The sequence below is a fragment of the Delphinapterus leucas genome, chromosome 4 (genome assembly GCF_059928025.1).
Source record: "Delphinapterus leucas isolate spDelLeu-1000000601 "Yukka" chromosome 4, BTC_Dleu_Yukka2, whole genome shotgun sequence".
NCBI lineage: Eukaryota > Metazoa > Chordata > Mammalia > Artiodactyla > Monodontidae > Delphinapterus > Delphinapterus leucas.
This window is the reverse complement of record NC_143132.1, coordinates 115,259,166-115,283,351: the sequence shown is the minus strand read 5'-3', so window position 1 is coordinate 115,283,351 and position 24,186 is coordinate 115,259,166.

Sequence of the window (24,186 nt, the reverse complement as noted above, 5' to 3'; positions counted from 1 at the left end):
GGATGGTTTAGGATACGGTTTAGGGTACGACAACGGTTTAGGGTGAGCGTACGTGTTAGGGCATTGGTTAGGGTTAGCGTATGGTTTAGGATTAGGGGACGGGTTAGGTTAAAGCTTCGGGTAAGGGTTTGGGTTAGGGTTACGGTTAGGGTTCGGGGACGGGGAAGGTTTAGGGTACAGGTTAGGGTACGACAACGGTTTAGGGTGAGCGTACGTGTTAGGGAACGGGATAGTGTTAGCGTACGGGTTAGGATTAGGGGACGGGTTAGGGCAAGGCTTCGGGTAAGGGTTAGGGTTAGGGTTAGGGTTAGGGCTAGGGTTAGGTGACGGGGACGATTTAGGGTACAGGTTAGGGTACATCAACGGTTTAGGGTGAGCGTACGTGTTAGGGTACAGATTAGTGTTAGCGTACGGTTTAGGATTAGGGGGCGGGTTAGGGTAAGACGTCGGGCAAGTGTTAGGGTTACGGTTAGGGTTAGGGGACGGGGATGGTTTAGTGTATAGCTTAGGGTATGAAAAAGCTTGAGGGTGCGCGTACGTGTTAGGGTATGGGTTAGTGTTAGGGTACGGGTTAGGTTTAGGGGACGGGTTAGGGTGAGGCTTCGGGTAAGGGTTAGGCTTAACTTTAGGTTTAGCGTTAGGCTTAGGGGATGGGGACGGTTTAGGGTACAGGTTAGTGTACGACAACAGTTTAGGGTGAGCGTATGTGTTAGGTTACGGGTTAGTGTTAGCGTACGGGTTAGGATTAGGGGACGGTTTAGGGTAAGGCTTCGGGTAAGGGTTAGGGTTAGGTTTGGGTTTAGCGTTAGGGTTAGGGGACGGGGACGGTTTAGGTTACAGGTTAGGGTACTACAACGGTTTAGGGTGAGCGTACGTGTTAGGGTACGGGTTAGGATTAGGGGCGGGTTAGGCTAAGGATTCGGGTAAGGGTTAGGGTTAGGGTTAGGTTTAGGATTAGGGGACGAGACGGTTTAGGGTACAGGTTAGGGTACGACAACATTTTAGGGTGAGCGTATGTGTTAGGGTACGGGTTAGTGTTAGCGTACGGGTTAGGATTAGGGGACGGGTTAGGGTAAGGCTTCGGGTAAGTGTTAGGGTTAGGGTTAGGGTTAGGGTTTGGGTTAGGGGACGGGGACGGTTTACGGTACAAGTTAGGGTTCGACAACGGTTTAGTGTGAGCGTACGTGATAGGATACGGGTTAGTGTTAGCGTACGGGTTAGGATTACGGGACGGGTTAGTGTAAGGCTACGGGTAAGGTTTAGGGTTAGGGTTAGGGGACGGGGACGGGGACGGGGACGGTTTAGGGTACAGGTTAGGGTACGACAATGGTTTAGGGTGAGCGTACGTGTTAGGGTACAGGTTAGTGTTAGCGTATGGCTTAGGATTAGGCGACGGGTTAGGGTAAGGCTTCGGGTAAGGCTTAGGGTTAGGGTTAAGGTTAGCATTAGGGTTAGGGAACGGGGACGGTTTAGGGTACACTTTAGGGTACGACAACGGTTTAGGATGAGCGTACGTTTTATGGTACTGGTTAGTGTTAGCGTACGGGTTAGGAATAGGGAAGGGTTAGGGTAAGGCTTCGGGTAAGGGTTAGGTTTAGGGTTAGGGTTAGGGGAAGGGGACGGGGATGGGCACGATTTAGTGTTCAGGTTAGTGTACGAAAACGGTTTAGGGTGAGCGTAATTCTTAGGGAATGGGTTTGTTGTAGCGTACGGGTTAGGATTAGGGCACGGGTTAGGGTAAGGCTTCGGGTAAGGTTTAGTGTTAGGGTTATGGTTATGGTTAGGGGACGGGGATGGTTTACGTTACAGGTTAGGTACGACAACGTTTTATCGTGTGCTTACGTATTGGGGTACGGGTTAGTGTTAACGTACGGGTTAGTATTAGGGGACGGTTTAGGGTAAGGCTTCTGGTAAGGGTTAGGGTTAGGGTTAGGGTTAGGGTTAGGGGACGCAGACGGTTTAGGGTACCGGTTAGGGTACGACAACGGTTTAGGGTGACCGTACGTGTTAGGGTACGGTTTAGTGTTAGAGTACGGGTTAAGATTAGGGGTCGGGTTACTGTAAGGCTTCGGGTAAGGTTTAGGGTTAGGGTTAGGGTTAGGGGACGGAGAAGGTTTAGGGTACAGGTTAGGGTACGACAACGGTTTAGGGTGAGCGTACGTGTTAGGGTACGGGTTAGTGTTAGTGTACGGGTTAGGATTAGGGGACGGGATAGGGTAAGGCTTCGGGTAAGGGTTAGGGTTATTGTTAGGGTTAGGTTTAAGGTTAGGGGACGGGGACGGTTTAGGGTACAGGTTAGGGTACGACAACGGTTTAGGGTGAGCGTACGTATTAGGGTATGGGTTAGTGGTAGCGTACGGATTAGGATTAGGCGACGGGTTAGCGTAAGGCTTCGGGTAAGGGTTAGGGTTAGGGTTAGGGTTAGGGGACGGGGACGGTTTAGGGTACAGGTTAGGGTACAACGGTTTAGGGTGAGCGTACGTGTTAAGGTACGGGTTAGTGTTAGCGTATGGGTTAGGATTAGGGGACGAGTTAGGGTAAGGCTTCGGGTAAGGGTTAGGGTTAGGGTTAGGGTTAGGGGACGGGGACGGTTTAGGGTACAGGTTAGGGTAGGACAACGGTTTAGGTTGATCATACGTGTTAGGGTATGTGTTAGTTTTAGCGTACGTGTTAGGATTAGGGGACGGGTTATGTTAAGGCTTCGGTTAAGGGTTAGGTTTAGCGTTAGGGTTAACGTTAGGGTTAGGGGACGGGGACGGTTTAGGGTACAGGTTAGGGTACGACAATGGTTTAGGGTGAGCGTATGTATTATGGTATGGGTTAGTGTTAGCGTACGGGTTAAGATTAGGGGACAGGTTAGTGTAAAGCTTCGGTTAATAGTTAGGGTTAGGGTTAGGGTTAGGGGACGGGGCAGTTTAGGGTACAGGTTAGGGTAAGACAACGGTTTAGGGTGAGCGTACGTGTTAGGGTACGGTTTAGTGTTAGCGTACGGGTTAGGATTAGGGGACGGTTTAGGGTACAGTTTAGGGTAAGACAATGGTTTAGGGTGAGCGTACGTGTTAGGGTACGGTTTAGTGTTAGCGTACGGGTTAGAACTAGGGGACGGGTTAGTGTAAGGCTTCAGGTAAGGGGTACGGTTAGGCTTAGGGTTAGTGTTAGGGGACGGGAATGGTTTAGGGTACACTAAGGGTACGACAACGGTTTAGGGTGAGCGTACGTGTTAGGGTACGGGTTACTGTTAGCGTACGGGTAAGGATTAGTGGACGGGTTAGGGTAAGGCTTCGGGAGAGGGTTATGGTTAGGGGTAGGGTTAGGGTTAGGGTTAGGGGACGGTTTAGGGTACAGGTTATGGTACGAGAACGGTTTAGGGTGAGCGTACGTGTTAGTGTACGGGTTAGTGGTAGCGTACGAGTTAGGATTAGGGGACGGGTTAGGGTAAGGCTTCGGGTAAGGGTTAGGGTTAGGGTTAGGGTTAGGGGACGGGGACGGTTTAGGGTACAGGTTAGGGTACGACAATGGTTTAGGATGAGCGTACGTGTTAGGGTACAGATTAGTGTTAGCGTACGGGTTAGGATTAGTGGATGGGTTAGCGTAAGGCTTTGGGTAAGGGTTAGGTTTAGGGTTAGGGTTAGCGTTAGGGTTAGGGGATGGGGACGGTTTAGGGTACAGGTTAGGATACGACAACGGTTTCGGGTGAGCGTACGTGTTAGGGTACGGATTAGTGTTAGCGTACATGTTAGGATTAGGGGACGGGTTAGGGTAAGGCTTCGGGTAAGGGTTAGGGTTAGGGTTAGGGTTAGGGGACGGAGACGGTTTAGGGTACAGTTTAGGGTATGACAACGGTTTAGGGTGAGCGTACGTGTTAGGATACGGGTTAGTGTTAGCGTACGGGTTAGGATTAAGGGACGGGTTAGGGTAAGGCTTCGGGTAAGGGTTAGCGTTAGGGTTAGGGTTAGGGTTAGGGTTAGGGTACGGGGACGCTTTAGGGTACAGGTTAGGGTATGACAACGGTATAGGGTGAGCGTACGAGTTAGGGTACGGGTTAGAGTTAGCGTACGGGTTAGGATTAGTGGACGGTTAAGGGTAAGGCTTCGGGTCAGGGTTAGGGTTAGGGTTAGGTTTAGGGTTAGGGTTCGGGGACGGGGACGCTTTAGGGTACAGGTTAGGTTACGACAACGGTTTAGTGTGAGCGTACGTGTTAGGGTACGGGTTAGTGTTAGCGTACGTGTTAAGATTACGGAACAGTTTAGGTTAAAGCTTCGGGTAAGGGTTAGGGTTAGCGTTAGGGTTAGGGTTAGGGTTAGGGTTAGGGGACGGGGACGGTTTAGGGTACAGGTTAGTGTATGACAACGGTGTAGGGTGAACGTACGTCTTAGGGTACGGGTTAGTGTTAGCGTAAGGGTTAGGTTTAGGGGATGGGTTAGTGTAAGGCTATGGGTAAGTTTTAGGGTTAGGGCTAGGTTTAGGGTTAGGGGACGGGGACGGTTTAGGGTACAGGTTAGGTTACGAAAACTGTTTAGAGTGAGCGTACGTGTTAGGGTACGGGTTAGTGTTAGCGTACGGGTTAGGATTAGGGAACAGGTTAGGGTAAGACTTCGGGTAAGGGTTAGGGTTAGGGTTAGTGTTAGGGGACGGGGACGGTTTAGGGTACAGGTTAGGGTATGAAAACGGTTTAGGGTTAGCGTACGTGTTAGGTTACGGGTTACTGTTAGCGTACGGGTTAGGATTAGGGGAGGGGTTAGGGTAAGGCTTCGGGTAAGGTTTATGCTTAGGGTTAGGGTTAGCGTAAGGGTTAGGGGACGGGGACGGTTTAGGGTACAGGTTAGGGTACGACAACGGTTTCGGGTGAGCGTACGTGTTAGGGTACGTGTTAGTGTTAACGTACGGGTTAGGATTAGGGGACGGGTTAGGGTAAGGCTTCGGGTAGGGGTTAGTGTTAGGGTTAGGGTAAGCGTTAGGGTTAGGGGATGGGGACGGTTTAGGGTACAGGTTAGAGTACGACAACGGTTTTGTGTGAGCGTAAGTGTTAGGGTATGGGTTAGTATTAGCGTACGGGTTAGGATTAGGGGACGGGTTAGGGTAAGGCTTCGTGTAAGTGTTAGGTTTAGGGTTAGGGTTAGGGTTAGGTTTAGGGTTAGGGTTAGGGGACGGGGATGCTTTAGGGTACGGGTTAGGGTAAGACAACGGTTTACGGTTAGCCTACGTGTTAGGGTACGGGTTAGGGTTAGCGTATGGTTTTGCATTAGGGGACGGGTTAGGTTAAGGCTTCGGGTAAGGGTTAGGGTTAGGGTTAGGGTTAGGGGATGGGGAAGGTTTAGGGTACAGGTTAGGGTACGACAATAGTTTAGGGTGAGCGTACGTGTTAGGGTACGGGTTAGAGTTAGCGTACGGGTTAGGATTAGGGGACGGGTTACGGTAAGCCTTCAGGTAAGGGTTAGGGTTTGGGTTAGGCTTAGGGTTAAGGTTATGGTTTGGGGACGGTTTAGGGTACAGGTTAGGGTACGCCAACGGTTTAGGGTGAGCGTACGTGTTAGGGTACGGCTTAGTGTTAGCGTACGGGGTAGGATTAGGGGACGGGTTAGGGTAAGGCTTCGGTTAAGGGTTATAGTTAGGGTTAGGGTTAGGGGACGGGGACGGTTTAGGGTACAGGTTAGGGTATGACAACGTTTTATGTTGAGCGTACGTGTTAGGGTATGGGTTAGTGTTAGCGTACGAGTTAGGATTAGGGGACGGGTTAGGGTAAGGCTTCGGGTAAGGATTAGTGTTAGGGTTAGGGTTAGGGATAGGTGATGGGGACGGTTTAGGGTACAGGTTAGGGTACGACAACGGTTTAAGGTGAGTGTACGTATTAGGGTACGTGTTAGTGTTAGCGTACGGGTTAGGATTAGGGTACGGGTTAGGGTAAGGCTTCGGGTAAGGGTTAGGGTTAGAGTTAGGGTTAGCGTTAGGGTTCGGGGACGGGGACGCTTTAGGGTACAGGTTAGGGTACGACAAAGGTTTAGGGTGAGCGTACGTGTTAGGCTACGGGTTAGTGTTAGCGTTCGGTTTAGGATTACGGGACAGGTTAGGGTAAGGCTTCCGGTAAGGTTTAGGGTTAGGTTAGGGTTAGGGTTAGTTTTAGGTTTAGGGTTAGGGGACGGTGACGGTTTAGGATACAGGTTAGTGTACGACAACGGTGTAGGGTGAGCGTACGTGTTAGGGTACGGGTTAGTGTTAGCGTACGGGTTAGGATTAGGGGATGGGTTAGGGTAAGGCTATGGGTAAGGTTTAGGGTTAGGGTTAGGGTTAGGGGACGGGGACCGTTAGGGTACAGGTTAGGGTACGACAACGGTTTAGGGTGAGCGTACGTGTTTGGGTACGGGTTAGTGTTAGCGTACGGGTTAGGATTAGGGGACAGGTAAGGGTAAGACTTCGGGTAAGGGTTAGGGTTAGTGTTAGGGTTAGGGTTAGTGTTAGGGGACGGGGACGGTTTAGGGTACAGGTTAGGGTATAACAACGGTTTAGGGTGAGCGTACGTGTTAGGGTACGGGTTAGTGTTAGCGTACGGGTTAGGATTAGGGGAGGGTAAGGGTAAGGCTACGGGTAAGGGTTAGGCTTAGGGTTAAGGTTAGCGTTAGGGTTAGGGGACGGGGGGGTTTCGGGTACAGGTTAGGGTACGACAACGGTTTCAGGTGAGCGTACGTGTTAGGGTACGGGTTAGTGTTAGCGTACGGGTTAGGATTAGGGGACGGGTTAGGGTAAGGCTTCGGGTAAGGGTTAGGGTTAGGGTTAGGGTTAGCGTTAGGGTTAGGGGATGGGGACGGTTTATGGTACAGGTTAGAGTACAACAACGGTTTTGGGTGAGCGTACGTGTTACGGTATGGGTTAGTGTTAGCGTACGTGTTAGGATTAGCGGACGGGTTAGGGTAAGGCTTCGGGTAAGTTTTAGGGTTAGGGTTAGGGTTAGGGTTAGTGTTAGGGTTAGGGGACGGGGATGGTTTAGGGTACGGGTTAGGGTACTACTACGGTTTAGGGTGAGCGTACGTGTTATGGTACGGGTTAGGGTTAGCGTATGGTTTAGGATTAGGGGACGGCTTAGGTTACGGCTTTGGGTAAGTGTTAGGTTTAGGGTTAGGGTTAGGGTTCGGGGACGGGGACGCTTTAGGGTACAGATTAGTGTACGACAATGGTGTAGGGTGAGCGTACGTGTTAGGGTACGTGTTAGTGTTAGCGTACGGGTTAGGATTAGGGGATGTTTTAGGGTAAGGCTATGGGTAAGGATTAGGGTTAGGGTTAGGCTTAGGGGACGGGGACGGTTTAGGGTAGAGGTTAGGGTACGACAACGGTGAAGGGTGAGCGTACATGTTAGGGTACGGTTTAGTGTTAACGTACGTGTTAGGATTAGGGGACGGGTTAGGGTAAGGCTTCGGGTAAGGGTTAGGGTTTGGGTTAGGTTTAGGGTTAGGGTTAGGGGACGGGGACGGATTAGGGAACAGGTTAGGGTACAACAACGGTTTAGGGTGAGCGTACGTGTTAGGGTACGTGTTAGTGTTAGCGTACGGGTTAGGATTAGGGGACAGGTTAGGGGAAGGCTTCCGGTAAGGGTTAGGGTTAGGGTTAGGGTTAGTGTTAGGGGACAGGGACAGTTTAGGGTACAGTTTAGGGTATGACAACGGTTTAGGGTGAGCGTACGTGTTAGGGTACGGGTTAGTGTTAGCGTACGGGTTAGGATTAGGGGACGGGTTAGGGTAAGTCTTCGGGTAAGGGTTAGGGTTAGCGTTAGGTTTAGGGTAAGGGGACGGGGACGGTTTAGGGTACAGGTTTGTGTAGGACAACGGTTTAGGGTGAGCGTACGTGTTAGGGTACATATTAGTGTTAGCGTAAGGGTTAGGAGTAGGGGACGGGTTAAGGTAAGGCTTCGGGTAAGGGTAAGGGTTAGGGTTATTGTTAGCGTTACGGTTAGGGGACGGGGACGGTTTAGGGTACAGGTTAGGGTACAACAACGGTTTAGGGTGAGCGTACGTGTTAGGGTAGGGTTTAGTGTTAGCGTACGGGTTAGGATTAGGGGACGTGTTAGAGTAAGGCTTCGGGTAAGGGTTAGGGTTAGGGTTAGGGGACGGGGACGGGGAAGGTTTAGTATTCAGGTTCGCGTACGACAATTGTTTAGGTTGAGCGTACGTGTTAGGGTACGGGTTAGTGTTAGCGTACGGGTTAGCATTAGGTGACGGGTTAGGTTAAGGCTTCGGGTAGGGGTTAGGGTTAGGCTTAGGGGACGGGGACGGTTTAGGGTACAGGTTAGGGTACGACAACGGTTTAGGGTGAGCGTACGTGTTAGGGTATGGGTTAGTGTTAGCGTACGGGTTAGGATTAGGTGACGGGTTAGGGTAAGCCTTTGGGTAAGTGTTAGGGTTAGGGTTAAGGTTAGGGTTAGGGTTAGGGGACGGGGATGGTTTAGGATATGGTTTAGGGTACGACAACAGTTTAGGGTGAGCGTACGTGTTAGGGCATTGGTTAGGGTTAGCGTATGGTTTAGGATTAGGGGACGGGTTAGGTTAAGGCTTCGGGTAAGGGTTAGGGTTTGGGTTACGGTTAGGGGACGGGGACGGTTTAGGGTACAGTTTAGGGTACGACAACGGTTTAGGGAGAGCGTACGTGTTAGGTTACGTGTTAGTGTTAGCGTAAGGGTTAGGAGTAGGGGACGGGTTAGGGTAAGGCTTCGGGTAAGAGTAAGGGTTAGGGTTAGGGTTAGCCTTAGGGTTAGGGGATGGGGATGGTTTAGGGTATAGGTTAGGGTACGACAACGGTTTAGGGTGAGCGTACGCGTTAGAGTACGGGTTAGTGTTAGCGTACGGGTTAGGATTAGGGGACGGGTTAGGGTAAGGCTTCGGGTAAGGGTTAGGGTTAGGGTTAGTGGACGGAGACGGTTTAGGGTACAGGTTAGGGTACGACAAAGTTTTATGGTGAGCATACGTGTTAGGATACGGGTTAGTGTTAGCGTACGGGTTAGGATTACGGGACGGGTTAGGGTAAGGCTTCGGGTAAGGGTTAGGGTTAGGGTTAGGGTTAGGTTTAGGGTTAGGCGACGGGGACGGTTTAGGGTACAGGTTAGGGTACGACAACGGTTTAGGGTGAGCGTACGTGTTAGGGTACAGATTATTGTTAGCGTACGGGTTAGGATTAGGGGACGGGTTAGGGTAAGACTTTGGGTAAGTGTTAGGGTTAGGGTTAGGGGACGGGGACTCTTTAGTGTACAGGTTAGGGTATGAAAACGGTTCAGGGTGCGCTTACGTGTTAGGTTATGGGTTAGTGTTAGCGTACGGGTTAGGATTAGGGGACGGGTAAGTGTAAGGCTTCGGGTAAGGGTTAGGCTTAGGTTTAGGTTTAGCGTTAGGCTTAGGGGACGGGGACGGTTTAGGGTAGAGGTTAGTGTACGACAACAGTTTAGGTTGAGCCTATGTGTTAGGTTACGGGTTAGTGTTAGCGTACGGGTTAGGATTAGGGGACGGTTTAGGGTAAGGCTTCGGGTAAGGGTTAGGGTTAGGTTTGGGTTTAGCGTTAGGATTAGGGGACGGGGATGGATTAGGTTACAGGTTAGGGTACTACAACGGTTTAGGGTGAGCGTACGTGTTAGGGTACGGGTTAGTGTTAGCGTACGGGTTAGGATTAGGGGACGGGTTAGGGTAAGGTTTCGGTTAAGGGTTATAGTTAGAGTTAGGGTTAGGGGACGGGGACGGTTTAGGGTACAGGTTAGGGTATGACAACGTTTTATGTTGAGCGTACGTGTTAGGGTATGGGTTACTGTTAGCGTACGAGTTAGGATTAGGGGACGGGTTAGGGTAAGGATTGGGGTAAGGATTAGTGTTAGGGTTAGGGTTAGGGATAGGTGATGGGGACGGTTTAGGGTACAGGTTAGTGTACGACAACGGTTTAAGGTGAGTGTACGTATTAGGGTACGGGTTAGTGTTAGCGTACGGGTTAGGAGTAGGGGACGGGTTAGGGTAAGGCTTCGGGTAAGGGTTAGGGTTAGAGTTAGGGTTAGCGTTAGGGTTCGGGAACGGGGACGCTTTAGGGTACAGGTTAGGGTACGACAAAGGTTTAGGGTGAGCGTACGTGTTAGGGTACGGGTTAGTGTTAGCTTACGGTTTAGGATTACGGGACAGGTTAGGGTAAGTCTTCCGGTAAGGTTTAGGGTTAGGTTAGGGTTAGGGTTAGTTTTAGGTTTAGGGTTAGGGGACGGTGACGGTTTAGGATACAGTTTAGTGTACGACAACGGTGTAGGGTGAGCGTACGTGTTAGGGTACGGGTTAGTGTTAGCGTACGGGTTAGGATTAGGGGATGGGTTAGGGTAAGGCTATGGGTAAGGGTTAGGGTTAGGGTTAGGGTTAGGGGGCGGGGACGATTTAGGGTACAGGTTAGGGTACGACAACGGTTTAGGGTGACCGTACGTGTTAGGGTACGGGTTAGTGGTAGCGTATGGGTTAGGATTAGGGGACGGGTTAGAGTAAGGCTTCGGGTAAGGGTTAAGGTTAGGTTTAGGGTTAGGGGACGGAGACGGGGACGGTTTAGGGTACAGGTTAGGGTACGACAACGGTTTAGTGTGAGCGTACGTGTTAGGGTACATGTCAGTGTTATCGTACGGGTTAGGATTAAGGGATGGGATAGGGCAAGGCTTCGGGTAAGGGTTAGGGTTAGGGTTAGGGATAGGGGATGGGGACGGGGACGGTATAGGGTACAGGTTAGTGTACGACAACGGTTTAGGGTGAGCGTACGTGTTAGGGTATATGTTAGTGTTAGCGTATGGGTTAGGATTAGGGGACGGGTTTGGGCAAGGCTTTGGGTAAGGGTTAGGGTTAGGGTTAGGGGACAGGGACGGTTTAGGGTACAGGTTAGGGTAGGGCAAAGTTTTAGGGGTTGCGTACGTGTTAGGGTACAGGTTAGTGTTAGCGTACGGGTTAGGATTAGGGGATGGGCTAGTGTAAGGCTTCGGGTAAGGGTTAGGGATAGGGTTAGGGTTAGGGGACGGGGACGGTTTAGGGTACAGGTTAGGGTACGACAACGGTTGAGGGTGAGCGTACGTGTTAGGGTATGGGTTAGTGTTAGCGTACGGGTTAGGATTGGGGGACGGGTTAGGGTAAGGCTTCGGGTAAGGGTTAGGCTTAGGGTTAGGGTTAGGGTTAGTGGACGGGGACGGTTTAGGGTACAGGTTAGGATACGACAATGCTTTAGGGTGAGCGTACGTGTTAGGGTACGGGTTAGTGTTAGCGTACGGTTTAGGATTAGGTGACGGGTTAGGGTAAGGCGTCGTGTAGGGGTTTGCGTTAGGGTTAGGGTTAGGATTAGGGGACGGGGATGGTTTAGGGTACAGGTTAGTGTACGACAACGATTTAGGGTGAGCGTACGAGTTAGGGTACGGGTTATGGTTAGCGTACGGGTTAGGATTAGTGGACGGTTTAGGGTAAGGCTACGGGTAAGGGTTAGGTTTAGGGTTAGGGTTAGGGTTAGGGTTAGGGTTAGGGGACGGGGACGGTTTAGGGTACAGGTTAGTGTACGACAATGGTGTGGGTGAGCGTACCTGTTAGGGTACGGGTTAGTGTTAGCGTACAGTTTAGAATTAGGGGATGGGTTAGGGTAAGGCTATGGGTGAGGATTAGGGTTAGGGTTAGGGTTAGGGTTAGGGAACGGGGACGGTTTAGGGTACAGGTTAGGGTACGACAACGGTTTAGGGTGAGCGTACGTGTTAGGGTAGGGGTTAGTTTTAGCGTACATGTTAGGATGAGGGGACGGGTTAGGGTTAGGCTTTGGGTAAGGGTTAGGGATAGGGTTAGGGTTAGGGTTAGGGGACGGGGACGGTTTAGGCTACAGGTCAGGGTACGACAACGGTTTAGGGTTAGCGTACGTGTTAGGGTACGGGTTAGTGTTAGCGTATGTGTTAGGATTAGTGGACGGGTTAGGGTAAGGCTTCGGGTAAGGTTTAGGGTTAGGGTTAGTGTTAGGGTTCGGGGACGGGGATGCTTTAGGGTACAGGTTAGGGTACGACAACGGTTTAGGGTGAGTGTACGTGTTAGGGTACGGGTTAGTGTTAGCGTACGGGTTATGATTACGGGACAGGTTAGGGTAAGGCTTCGGGCAAGGGTTAGGATTAGTGTTAGGGTTAGGGTTAGGGTTAGGGGACGGGGATGGTTTAGGGTACAGGTGAGTGTACGACAACGGTGTAGGGTGAGCGTACGTGTTAGGGTACGGGTTAGTGTTAGCGTACGGGGTAGAATTAGGGGATTGGTTAGGGTAAGGCTATGGTTAAGGGTTAGGGTTAGGTTTAGGGTTAGGGTTAGGGGACGGGGACGGTTTAGGGTACAGGTTAGGGTACGACAATGGTTTAGGGTGAGCGTACGTGTTAGGGTACGGGTTAGTGTTAGCGTACGGGTTAGGATTAGGGGACAGGTCAGTGTAAGACTTCGGCTAAGGTTTAGGGTTAGGGTTAGCGTTAGGGTTAGTGTTAGGGGATGGGGACGGTTTAGGGTACAGGTTAGGGTACGACAACGGTTTAGGGTGAGCGTACGTATTAGGGTTCGGGTTAGTGTTAGCGTACGGGTTAGGATTAGGTGAGGGGTTAGGGTAAGGCTTCGGGTAAGGGTTATGCTTAGGGTTAGGGTTAGCTTTAGGGTTAGGGGATGGGGACGGTTTAGGGTACAGGTTAGGGTACGACAACGGTGTAGGGTGAGCGTACGTGTTAGAGTACGGGTTAGTGTTAGCGTACGGGTTAGGATTAGGGGACGGGTTAGGGTAAGGCTTCGGGTAAGGGTTAGGGTTAGGGTTAGGGTTAGTGGACGGAGACGGTTTAGGATACAGGTTAGGGTACGACAAAGTTTTATGGTGAGCGTACGTGTTAGGATACGGGTTAGTGTTAGCGTACGGGTTAGGATTACGGGACGGGTTAGGGTAAGGCTTCGGGTAAGGGTTAGGGTTAGGGTTAGGGTTAGGGTTAGGCGACGGGGACAGTTTAGGGTACAGGTTAGGGTACGACAACGGTTTAGGGTGAGCGTACGTGTCAGGGTACAGATTAGTGTTAGCGTATGGGTTAGGATTAGGGGACGGGTTAGGGTAAGACTTTGGGTAAGTGTTAGGCTTAGGGTTAGGGGACGGGGACGTTTTAGTGTACAGGTTAGGGTATGAAAACGGTTCAGGGTGCGCTTACGTGTTAGGTTATGGGTTAGTGTTAGCGTACGGGTTAGGATTAGGGGACGGGTAAGGGTAAGGCTTCGGGTAAGGGTTAGGCTTAGGTTTAGGTTTAGCGTTAGGCTTAGGGGACGGGGACGGTTTAGGGTAGAGGTTAGTGTACGACAACAGTTTAGGTTGAGCCTATGTGTTAGGTTACGGGTTAGTGTTAGCGTACGGGTTAGGATTAGGGGACCGTTTAGGGTAAGGCTTCGGGTAAGGGTTAGGGTTAGGATTGGGTTTAGTGTTAGGGTTAGGGGACGGGGACGGTTTAGGTTACAGGTTAGGGTACTACAACGGTTTAGGGTGAGCGTACGTGTCAGGGTACGGGTTAGTGTTAGCGTACGGGTTAGGATTAGGGGCGGGTTAGGCTAAGGCTTCGGGTAAGGGTTATGGTAAGGGTGAGGGTTAGGGTTAGGGGACAGGGACGGTTTAGGGTACAGGTTAGGGTACGACTACGGTTTAAGGTGAGCGTACATGTTAGGTTACGGGTTAGTGTTAGCGTACGGTTTAGGATTAGGGGACGGATTAGGGTAAGGCTTCGGGTAAGGGATAGGGTTAGGCTTAGGGTTAGGGTTAGGGTTAGGCGACGGGGACGGTTTAGGGTACAGGTTAGTGTACAACAAAGGTGTAGGGTGAGCGTACGTGTTAGGGTACGGGTTAGTGTTAGCTTACGGGTTAGGATTAGGGGATGGGTTAGGGTAAGGCTTCGGGTAAGGGTTAGGGTTAGGGTTAGGGTTAGGGATAGGGGACGGGGACGGTTTACGGTACAGGTTAGGGTACGACAACGGTTTAGGGTGAGCGTACGTGTTAGGATACGGGTTAGTGTTAGCGTACGGGTTAGGATTACGGGACGGGTTAGTGTAAGGTTTCGGGTAAGGGTTAGGGTTAGGGTTAGGGGACGGGGACGGGGATGGGGACGGTTTAGGGTACAGGTTAGGGTACGACAACGGTTTAGGGTGAGCGTACGTGTTAGGGTACCGGTTAGTGTTAGCGTATGGCTTAGGATTAGGCGACGGGTTAGGGTAAGGCTTCGGGTAAGGGTTAGGGTTAGGGTTAGGGTTAAGTTTAGGGTTAGGGGACGGGGACGGTTTAGGGTACAGGTTAGGGTACGACAACGGTTTAGGGTGAGCGTACGTGTTAGGGTACAGTTTAGTGTAAGCGTATGGTTTAGGATTAGGGGACGGGTTAGGGTAAGGCTTCGGGTAAGGCTTAGGGTTAGGGTTAAGGTTAGCGTTAGGGTTAGGGAAAGGGGACGGTTTAGGGTACAGTTTAGGGTACGACAACGGTTTAGGATGAGTGTAAATGTTAGGGTACTGGTTAGTGTTAGCGTACGGGTTAGGAATAGGGAAGGGTTAGGGTAAGGCTTCGGGTAAGGGTTAGGGTTAGGGTTAGGTGACGGGGACGGGGACGGTTTAGTGTTCAGGTTAGGGTACGACAACGGTTTAGGGTGAGCGTACGTGTTAGGGTATGGGTTTGTGTTAGCGTACGGGTTAGGATTAGGCGACGGGTTAGGGTAAGGCTTCGGTTAAGGGTTAGTGTTAGGGTTAGGGTTATGGTTAGGGGACCGGGACGGTTTATGGTACAGGTTAGTGTACGACAAAGGTTTATCGTGTGCGTACGTGTTAGGGTACGGTTTAGTGTTAATGTACGGGTTAGGATTAGGGGACGGGTTAGGGTAAGGCTTCGGGTAGGGGTTAGGGTTAGGGTTAGGGTTAGGGTTAGGGTTAGGGGATGGGGACGGTTTAGGGTACAGATTAGGGTACGACAACGGTTTAGGGTGAGCGTATGTGTTAGGGTACGGGCTAGTGTTAGGTTACGGGTTAGGATTAGGGGACGGGTTAGAGTAAGGCTTCGGGTAAGGGTTAGATTTAGGGTTAGCGTTAGCGTTAGTGTTACGGGACGGGGACGATTTAGGGTACAGGTTAGGGTAACAACGGTTTAGTGTGAGCGTACGTGTTAGGGTATGGGTTAGTGTTAGCATACGGGTTAGGATTAGCGGACGGGTTAGAGGAAGGCTTCGGGTAAGGGTTAGGGTTGGGGTTAGGGTTAGCGTTAGGATTAGGGGACGGGGACTGTTTATGGTACAGGTTAGGGTAAGGCAACGGTTTAGGTTGAGCGTACGTGTTAGGGTACTGGTTAGTGTTAGCGTACGGGTTAGGATTAGGGGAGGGTTTGGGTAAGGCTTCGGGTATGGGTTAGGGTTAGGGTTAGGGTTAGGGGACGGGGACGGGGACGGGCACGATTTAGTGTTCAGGTTAGGGTACGAAAACGTTTTAGGGTGAGCGTACGTGTTAGGGAATGGGTTTGTGGTAGCGTACGGGTTAGGATTAGGGGACGGGTTAGGGTAAGGCTTCGGGTAAGGTTTAGTGTTAGGGTTATGGTTATGGTTAGGGGGCGGGGACGGTTTACGTTACAGGTTAGGGTACGTCAACGGTTTATCGTGTGCTTACGTATTGGGGTATGGGTTAGTGTTAACGTACGGGTTAGTATTAGGGGACGGTTTAGGGTAAGGCTTCTGGTGAGGGTTAGGGTTAGGGTTAGGGTTAGGGTTAGGGGACGGGGATGGTTTAGGGTACAGGTTAGGGTACGACAACGGTTTGGGGTGAGCGTACGTTTTAGGGTACGGGTTATGTTAGCGTACGGGTTAGGATTAGGGGAGGGGTTAGGGTAAGGCTTCGGGTTAGGGTTAGGGTTAGGGTTAGGGTTAGGGTTAGGGGACGCAGACGGTTTAGGGTACCGGTTAGGGTACGACAACGGTTTAGGGTGAGCGTACGTGTTAGGGTACGGGTTAGTGTTAGCGTACGGGTTAGGTTTAGGGGTCGGGTAACGGTAAGCTTTCAGGTAAGGGTTAGGGTTTGGGTTAGGCTTAGGGTTAGGGTTATGGTTAGGGGACGGTTTAGGGTACAGGTTAGGGTACGCCAACGGTTTAGGGTGAGCGTACGTGTTAGGGTACGGCTTAGTGTTAGCGTACGGGGTAGGATTAGGGGACGGGTTAGGGTAAGGCTTCGGTTAAGGGTTATAGTTAGGGTTAGGTTTAGGGGACGGGGACGGTTTAGGGTACAGGTCAGGGTATGACAACGTTTTATGTTGAGCGTACGTGTTAGGGTATGGGTTAGTGTTAGCGTACGAGTTAGGATTAGGGGACGGGTTAGGGTAAGGCTTCGGGTAAGGATTAGTGTTAGGGTTAGGGTTAGGGATAGGTGACGGGGACGGTTTAGGGTACAGGTTAAGGTACGACAATGGTTTAGGGTGAGCGTACGTGTTAGAGTACGGGTTAGTGTTAGCATACGGGTTAGGATTAGGGGACGGGTTAGGGTAAGGCTTCGGGTAAGGGTTAGGGTTAGGGTTAGGGTTAGTGGACGGAGACGGTTTAGGATACAGGTTAGGGTACGACAAAGTTTTATGGTGAGCGTACGTGTTAGGATACGGGTTAGTGTTAGCGTACGGGTTAGGATTACGGGACGGGTTAGGGTAAGGCTTCGGGTAAGGGTTAGGGTTAGGATTAGGGTTAGGGTTAGGCGACGGGGACGGTTTAGGGTACAGGTTAGGGTACGACAACGGTTTAGGGTGAGCGTACGTGTCAGGGTACAGATTAGTGTTAGCGTACGGGTTAGGATTAGGGGACGGGTTAGGGTAAGACTTTGGGTAAGTGTTTGGGTTAGGGTTAGGGGACGGGGACGTTTTAGTGTACAGGTTAGGGTATGAAAACGGTTCAGGGTGCGCTTACGTGTTAGGTTATGGGTTAGTGTTAGCGTACGGGTTAGGATTAGGGGACGGGTAAGGGTAAGGCTTCGGGTAAGGGTTAGGCTTAGGTTTAGGTTTAGCGTTAGGCTTAGGGGACGGGGACGGTTTAGGGTAGAGGTTAGTGTACGACAACAGTTTAGGTTGAGCCTATGTGTTAGGTTACGGGTTAGTGTTAGCGTACGGGTTAGGATTAGGGGACGGTTTAGGGTAAGGCTTCGGGTAAGGGTTAGGGTTAGGATTGGGTTTAGTGTTAGGGTTAGGGGACGGGGACGGTTTAGGTTACAGGTTAGGGTACTACAACGGTTTAGGGTGAGCGTACGTGTCAGGGTACGGGTTAGTGTTAGCGTACGGGTTAGGATTAGGGGCGGGTTAGGCTAAGGCTTCGGGTAAGGGTTATGGTAAGGGTGAGGGTTAGGGTTAGGGGACAGGGACGGTTTAGGGTACAGGTTAGGGTACGACTACGGTTTAAGGTGAGCGTACATGTTAGGGTACGGGTTAGTGTTAGCGTACGGTTTAGGATTAGGGGACGGATTAGGGTAAGGCTTCGGGTAAGGGATAGGGTTAGGCTTAGGGTTAGGTTTAGGGTTAGGCGACGGGGACGGTTTAGGGTACAGGTTAGTGTACAACAAAGGTGTAGGGTGAGCGTACGTGTTAGGGTACGGGTTAGTGTTAGCTTACGGGTTAGGATTAGGGGATGGGTTAGGGTAAGGCTTCGGGTAAGGGTTAGGGTTAGGGTTAGGGTTAGGGATAGGGGACGGGGACGGTTTACGGTACAGGTTAGGGTACGACAACGGTTTAGGGTGAGCGTACGTGTTAGGATACGGGTTAGTGTTAGCGTACGGGTTAGGATTACGGGACGGGTTAGTGTAAGGCTTCGGGTAAGGGTTAGGGTTAGGGTTAGGGGACGGGGACGGGGACGGGGACGGTTTAGGGTACAGATTAGGGTACGACAACGGTTTAGGGTGAGCGTACGTGTTAGGGTACCGGTTAGTGTTAGCGTATGGCTTAGGATTAGGCGACGGGTTAGGGTAAGGCTTCGGGTAAGGGTTAGGGTTAGTGTTAGGGTTAAGTTTAGGGTTAGGGGACGGGGACGGTTTAGGGTACAGGTTAGGGTACGACAACGGTTTAGGGTGAGCGTACGTGTTAGGGTACAGTTTAGTGTAAGCGTATGGTTTAGGATTAGGGGACGGGTTAGGGTAAGGCTTCGGGTAAGGCTTAGGGTTAGGGTTAAGGTTAGCGTTAGGGTTAGGGAAAGGGGACGGTTTAGGGTACAGGTTAGGGTACGAAAACGGTTTAGGATGAGCGTACGTGTTAGGGTACTGGTTAGTGTTAGCATACGGGTTAGGAATGGGAAGGGTTAGGGTGAGGCTTCGGGTAAGTGTTAGGGTTAGGGTTAGGGGACGGGGATGGGGACGGTTTAGTGTTCAGGTTAGGGTACGACAATGGTTTAGGGTGAGCGTACGTGTTAGGGTATGGGTTTGTGTTAGCGTACGGGTTAGGATTAGGGGACGGGTTAGGGTAAGGCTTCGGGTAAGGTTTAGTGTTAGGGTTATGGTTATGGTTAGGGGACGGGGACGGTTTACGTTACAGGTTAGGGTACGACAACGGTTTATCGTGTGCTTACGTATTGGGGTACGGGTTAGTGTTAACGTACGGGTTAGTATTAGGGTACGGTTTAGGGTAAGGCTTCTGGTAAAGGTTAAGGTTAGGGTTAGGGTTAGGGTTAGGGGACGCAGACGGTTTAGGGTGAGCGTACGTGTTAGGGTATGGGTTAGTGTTAGCGTATGGTTTAGGATTAGGGGTCGGGTTAGTGTAAGGCTTTGGGTAAGGGTTAGGGTTAGGGTTAGGGTTAGGGTTAGGGTTAGCGGACGGGGATGGTTTAGGGTACAGGTAAGTGTACGACAATGGTTTAGGGTGAGCGTACGTGTTAGGGTACGGTTTAGTGTTAGCGTACGGGTTAGGATTAGGGGACGGGTTACGGTAAGCCTTCGGGTAAGTGTTAGGGTTTGGGTTAGGGTTAGGGTTAGGGTTAGTGTTAGGGGACGGTTTAGGGTACAGGTTAGGGTACGACAACGGTTTATGGTGAGCGTACGTGTTAGGGTATGGGTTAGTGTTAGCGTACGGATTAGGATTAGGCGACCGGTTAGGGTAAGGCTTCGGGTAAGGGTTAGTGTTAGGGTTAGGGTTAGGGGACGGGGACGGTTTAGGGTACAGGTTAGGGTACAATGGTTTAGGGTGAGCGTACGTGTTAGTGTATGGGTTAATGTTAGCGTATGGGTTAGGATTAGGGGACGGGTTAGGGTAATGCTTTGGGTATGGGTTAGGGTTAGGGTTAGTGTTAGGGTTAGGGGACGGGGACGGTTTAGGGTATAGGTTAGGGTACAACAACGGTTTAGGGTGAGCATACATGTTAGGGTACGGGTTAGTTTTAGCGTACGGGTTAGGAATAGGGGACGGGTTAGGGTAAGGCTTCGGGTAAGGGTTAGGGTTAGCGTTAGGGTTAACGTTAGGGTTAGGGGACGGGGACGGTTTAGGGTACAGGTTAGGGTACGACAATGGTTTAGGGTGAGCTTATATATTAGGGTACGGGTTAGTGTTAGCGTACGGGTTAAGATTAGGTGACAGGTTAGTGTATAGCTTCGGTTAATGGTTAGGGTTAGGGTTAGGGTTAGGGGTCGGGGACGGTTTAGGGTACAGGTTAGGGTAAGACAACGGTTTAGGGTGAGCGTACGTGTTAGGGTACGGTTTAGTGTTAGCGTACGGGTTAGGATTAGGGGACGGTTTAGGGTAAGGCTTCGGGTAAGTGTTAGGGTTTGGGTTAGGTTTAGGGTTAGGGTTAGGGGATGGTTTAGGGTACAGGTTAAGGTACGACAATGGTTTAGGGTGAGCGTACGTTTTAGGGTACGGGTTAGTGTTAGCGTATGGGTTAGGATTAGGGGACGGGTTACGATAAGGCTTCGGGTAAGGTTTAGGGTTAGGGTTAGGGTTAGCATTAGGGTTATGGGACGGGGACGGTTTAGGGTACAGGTTAGGGTACGACAACGGTTTAGTGTGAGTGTACGTGTTAGGGTACGGGTTAGTGTTAGCCTACAGGTTAGGATTATGGGACGGGTTAGGGTAAGGCTTCGGGTAAAGGTTAGGGTAAGGGTTAGGGTAAGCGTTAGGGTTAGGGGATGGGGACATTTTAGGGTACAGGTTAGGGTACGACAATGGTTTAGGGTGAGCGTACGTATTAGGGTACGGGTTAGTGTTAGCGTACGGCTTAGGATTAGGGGACAGTTTGGGGTAAAGCTTCGGTTAATGGTTAGGGATAGTTTTAGGGCTAGGGGACGGGGATGGGGACGGGTACGGTTTAGTATTCAGGTTAGGGCACGACAACTGTTTAGGGTGAGCGTACGTGTTAGGGTATGGGTTAGTGTTAGCGTACGGGTTAGAACTAGGGGACGGGTTAGGGTAAGGCTTCGGGTAAGGGGTACGGTTAGGCTTACGGTTAGGGTTAGGGGACGGGGACGGTTTAGGGTACAGGTAAGGGTACGCCAACGGTTTAGGGTGAGCGTACGTGTTAGGGTACGGGTTAGTGTAAGCGTACGGGTTAGGATTACGGGACGGGTATGCTAAGGCTTCGGGTAAGGTTTATGGTTAGGGTTAGGGTTAGGGTTAGGGTTAGGGGACGGGGACGGTTTAGGGTAAAGGTTAGGGTAAGACAACGGTTTAGGGTGAGCATACATGTTAGGGTATGGTTTAGTGTTAGCGTACGGGTTAGGATTAGGGGACGGTTTAGTGTAAGGCTTCAGGTAAGGGTTAGGTTTTGGGTTAGGTTTAGTGTTAGGGTTAGGGGACGGGGACGCTTTAGTGTACAGGTTAGGGTACGACAACGGTTTAGGGTGAGCGTACGTGTTAGGGTACGGGTTAGTGTTAGCGTACGGGTTAGGTAGAGGGGACGGTTTAGGGTAAGGCTTCGGGTAAGAGTTAGGGTTAGGGTTAGGGGACGGGGACAGTTTAGGGTACAGATTAGGGTACGACAACGTTTTAGGGTGAGCGTATATGTTAGGGTACGGGTTAGTGTTAGCGTATGGGTTAGGATTAAGGGACGGGTTAGGGTAAGGCTTCGGGAGAGGGTTAGGGTTAGGGGTAGGGTTAGGGTTAGGGTTAGTGGACGGGGACGGTTTAGGGTACAGTTTAGGATACGACAACGGTTTAGGGTGAGCGTACGTGTTAGGGTATGGGTTAGTGTTAGCGTACGGGTTAGGATTAGGTGACCGGTTAGGTTAAGGCTTCGGGTAGGGGTTAGGGTTAGGTTTTGGTTTAGGGTTAGGGGACGGGGACGGTTTAGGGTACAGGTTAGGGTACGACAATGGTTTAGGGTGAGCGTACGTGTTAGGGTAAGGGTTAGTGTTAGCGTACGGGTTAGGATTACGGGACGGGTTAGGGTAAGCCTTCGGGTAAGTGTTAGGGTTTGGGTTAAGGTTAGGTTTAGGGTTAGGGGACGGGGATGGTTTAGGATACAGTTTAGGGTACGACAACGTTTTAGGGTGAGCGTACGTGTTAGGGCATTGGTTAGGGTTAGCGTATGGTCTAGGATTAGGGGACGGGTTAGGTTAAGGCTTCGGGTAAGGGTTTGGGTTAGGGTTAGTGTTAGGGTTCGGGGACGGGGAAGGTTTAGGGTACAGGTTAGGGTACGACTACGGTTTAGGGTGAGCGTACGTGTTAGGGAACGGGATAGTGTTAGCGTACGAGTTAGGATTAGGGGACGGGTTAGGGTAAGGCTTCGGGTAAGGGTTAGGGTTAGGGTTAGGGTTAGGGTTAGGGTTAAGTGACGGGGACGGTTTAGGGTACAGGTTAGGGTACGTCAATGGTTTAGGGTGAGCGTACGTGTTAGGGTACAGATTAGTGTTAGCGTACGGTTTAGGATTAGGGGACGGGTTAGGGTAAGACTTCGGGTAAGTGTTAGGGTTACGGTTAGGGTTAGGGGACGGGGACGGTTTAGTGTACAGGTTAGGGTATGAAAACGGTTCAGGGTGCGCGTACGTGTTAGGGTATGGGTTAGTGTTAGGGTACGGGTTAGGATTAAGGGACGGGTTAGGGTAAGGCTTCGGGTAAGGTTTAGACATAGGTTTAGGTTTAGCGTTAGGCTTAGGGGACGGGGACGGTTTAGGGTACAGGTTAGTGTACGACAACAGTTTAGGGTGAGCGTATGTGTTAGGTTACGGGTTAGTGTTAGCATAAGGGTTAGGATTAGGGGACGGTTTAGGGTAAGGCTTCGGGTAAGGATTAGGGTTAGGTTTGGGTTTAGCGTTAGGGTTAGGGGACGGGGACGGTTTAGGTTACAGGTTAGGGTACTACAACGGTTTAGGGTGAGCGTACGTGTTAGGGTACGGGTTAGTGTTAGCGTACGGGTTAGGATTAGGGGCGGGTTAGGCTAAGGCTTCGGGTAAGGGTTACGGTAAGGGTTAGGGTTAGGGTTAGGGGACAGGGACGGTTTAGGGTACAGGTTAGGGTACGACAATGGTTTAGGGTGAGCATACATGTTAGGGTACGGGTTAGTGTTAGCGTATGGGTTAGGATTAGGGGACGGGTTAGGGTAAGGCTTCGGGTAAGGGATAGGGTTAGGGTTAGGGTTAGGGTTAGGGTTAGGTGACGGGGACGGTATAGGGTACAGGTTAGTGTACAACAACGGTGTAGGGTGAGCGTACGTGTTAGGTTACGGGTTAGTGTTAGCGTACGGTTAAGGATTAGGGGATGGGTTAGGGTAAGGCTTCGGGTAAGGGTTAGGGTTAGGTTTAGGTTTAGGGTTAGGTGACGGGGACGGTTTCGGGTACAGGTAAGCGTACGACAACGGTTTAGGGTGAGCGTACGTGATAGGGTACGGGTTAGTGTTAGCGTACGTGTTAGGATTAGGGGACGGGTTAGAGTAAGGCTTCGGGTAAGTGTTAGGGTTAGGGTTAGGGGACAGGGACGGTTTACGGTACATGTTAGGGTACGAGAACGGTTTAGGGTGAGCGTACGTGTTAGGATACGGGTTAGTGTTAGCGTACAGGGTAGGATTACGGGACGGGTTATTGTAAGGCTTCGGGTAAGGGTTAGGGTTAGGGTTAGGGGAAGGGGACGGGGACGGGGACGGTTTAGGGCACAGGTTAGGGTACGACAACGGTTTAGGGTGAGCGTACGTGTTAGGATACTGGTTAGTGTTAGCGTATGGGTTAGGATTCGGCGACGGTTTAGGGTAAGGCTTCGGGTAAGGGTTAGGGTTAGGGTTAGGGTTAAGGTTAGGGTTAGGGGACGGGGACGGTTTAGGGTACAGGTTAGGGTATGACAACGCTTTAGGGTGAGCGTACGTGTTAGGGTACAGTTTAGTGTTAGCGTATGGTTTAGGATTAGGGGACGGGTTAGGGTAAGGCTTCGGGTAAGGGTTAGGGTTAGGGTTAAGGTTAGCGTTAGGGTTAGGGAACGGGGACGGTTTAGGGTACAGGTTAGGGTACGACAACGGTTTAGGATGAGCGTACGTGTTAGGGTACGGTTTAGTGTTAGCGTACGGGTTAGGATTAGGGGATGAATTAGAGTAAGACTTCGTGTAAGGGTTAATATTAGGGTTAGGGTTAGCGTTAGAGTTAGGGGACGGGGACGGTTTAGGGTAAAGGTTAGGGTACGACAACGGTTTAGGGTAAGCGTACGTATTAGGGTACGGGTTAGTGTTAGCGTACGGGTTAGGATTAGGGGACGTGTTAGGGTTAGGGTTAGGGTTAGGGGACGGGGACGGGTACGGGGACGGTTTAGTATTCAGGTTAGCGTACGACAACGGTTTAGGGTGAGAGTACGTGTTAGGGTATGGGTTAGTGTTAGCGTACGGGTAGGATTAGGGGACCCGTTAGGGCAAGGCTTCGGGTAAGGGTTAGGGTTAGGGTTAGGGTTAGGGGACAGGGATGGTTTAGGGTACATGTTAGGGTAGGACAACCGTTTAGGGTGAGCGCACGTTTTAGGGTACGAGTTAGTGTTAGCGTACGGGTTAGGATTAGGGGACGGGTTAGGGTAAGGCTTCGGGTAAGGGTTAGGCTTAGGGTTAGGGTTAGGGGACGGGTACGGTTTAGGGTACAGGTTAGGGTACGACAACGGTTTAGGGTGAGCGTACGTGTTAGGGTACGGGTTAGTGTTAGCGTACGGGTTAGAATTAGGGGATGGTTTAGGGTAAGGATTCGGGTAAGGGTTAGGCTTAGGGTTAGGGTTAGGTTTAGGGTTAGGGGACGGGGACGG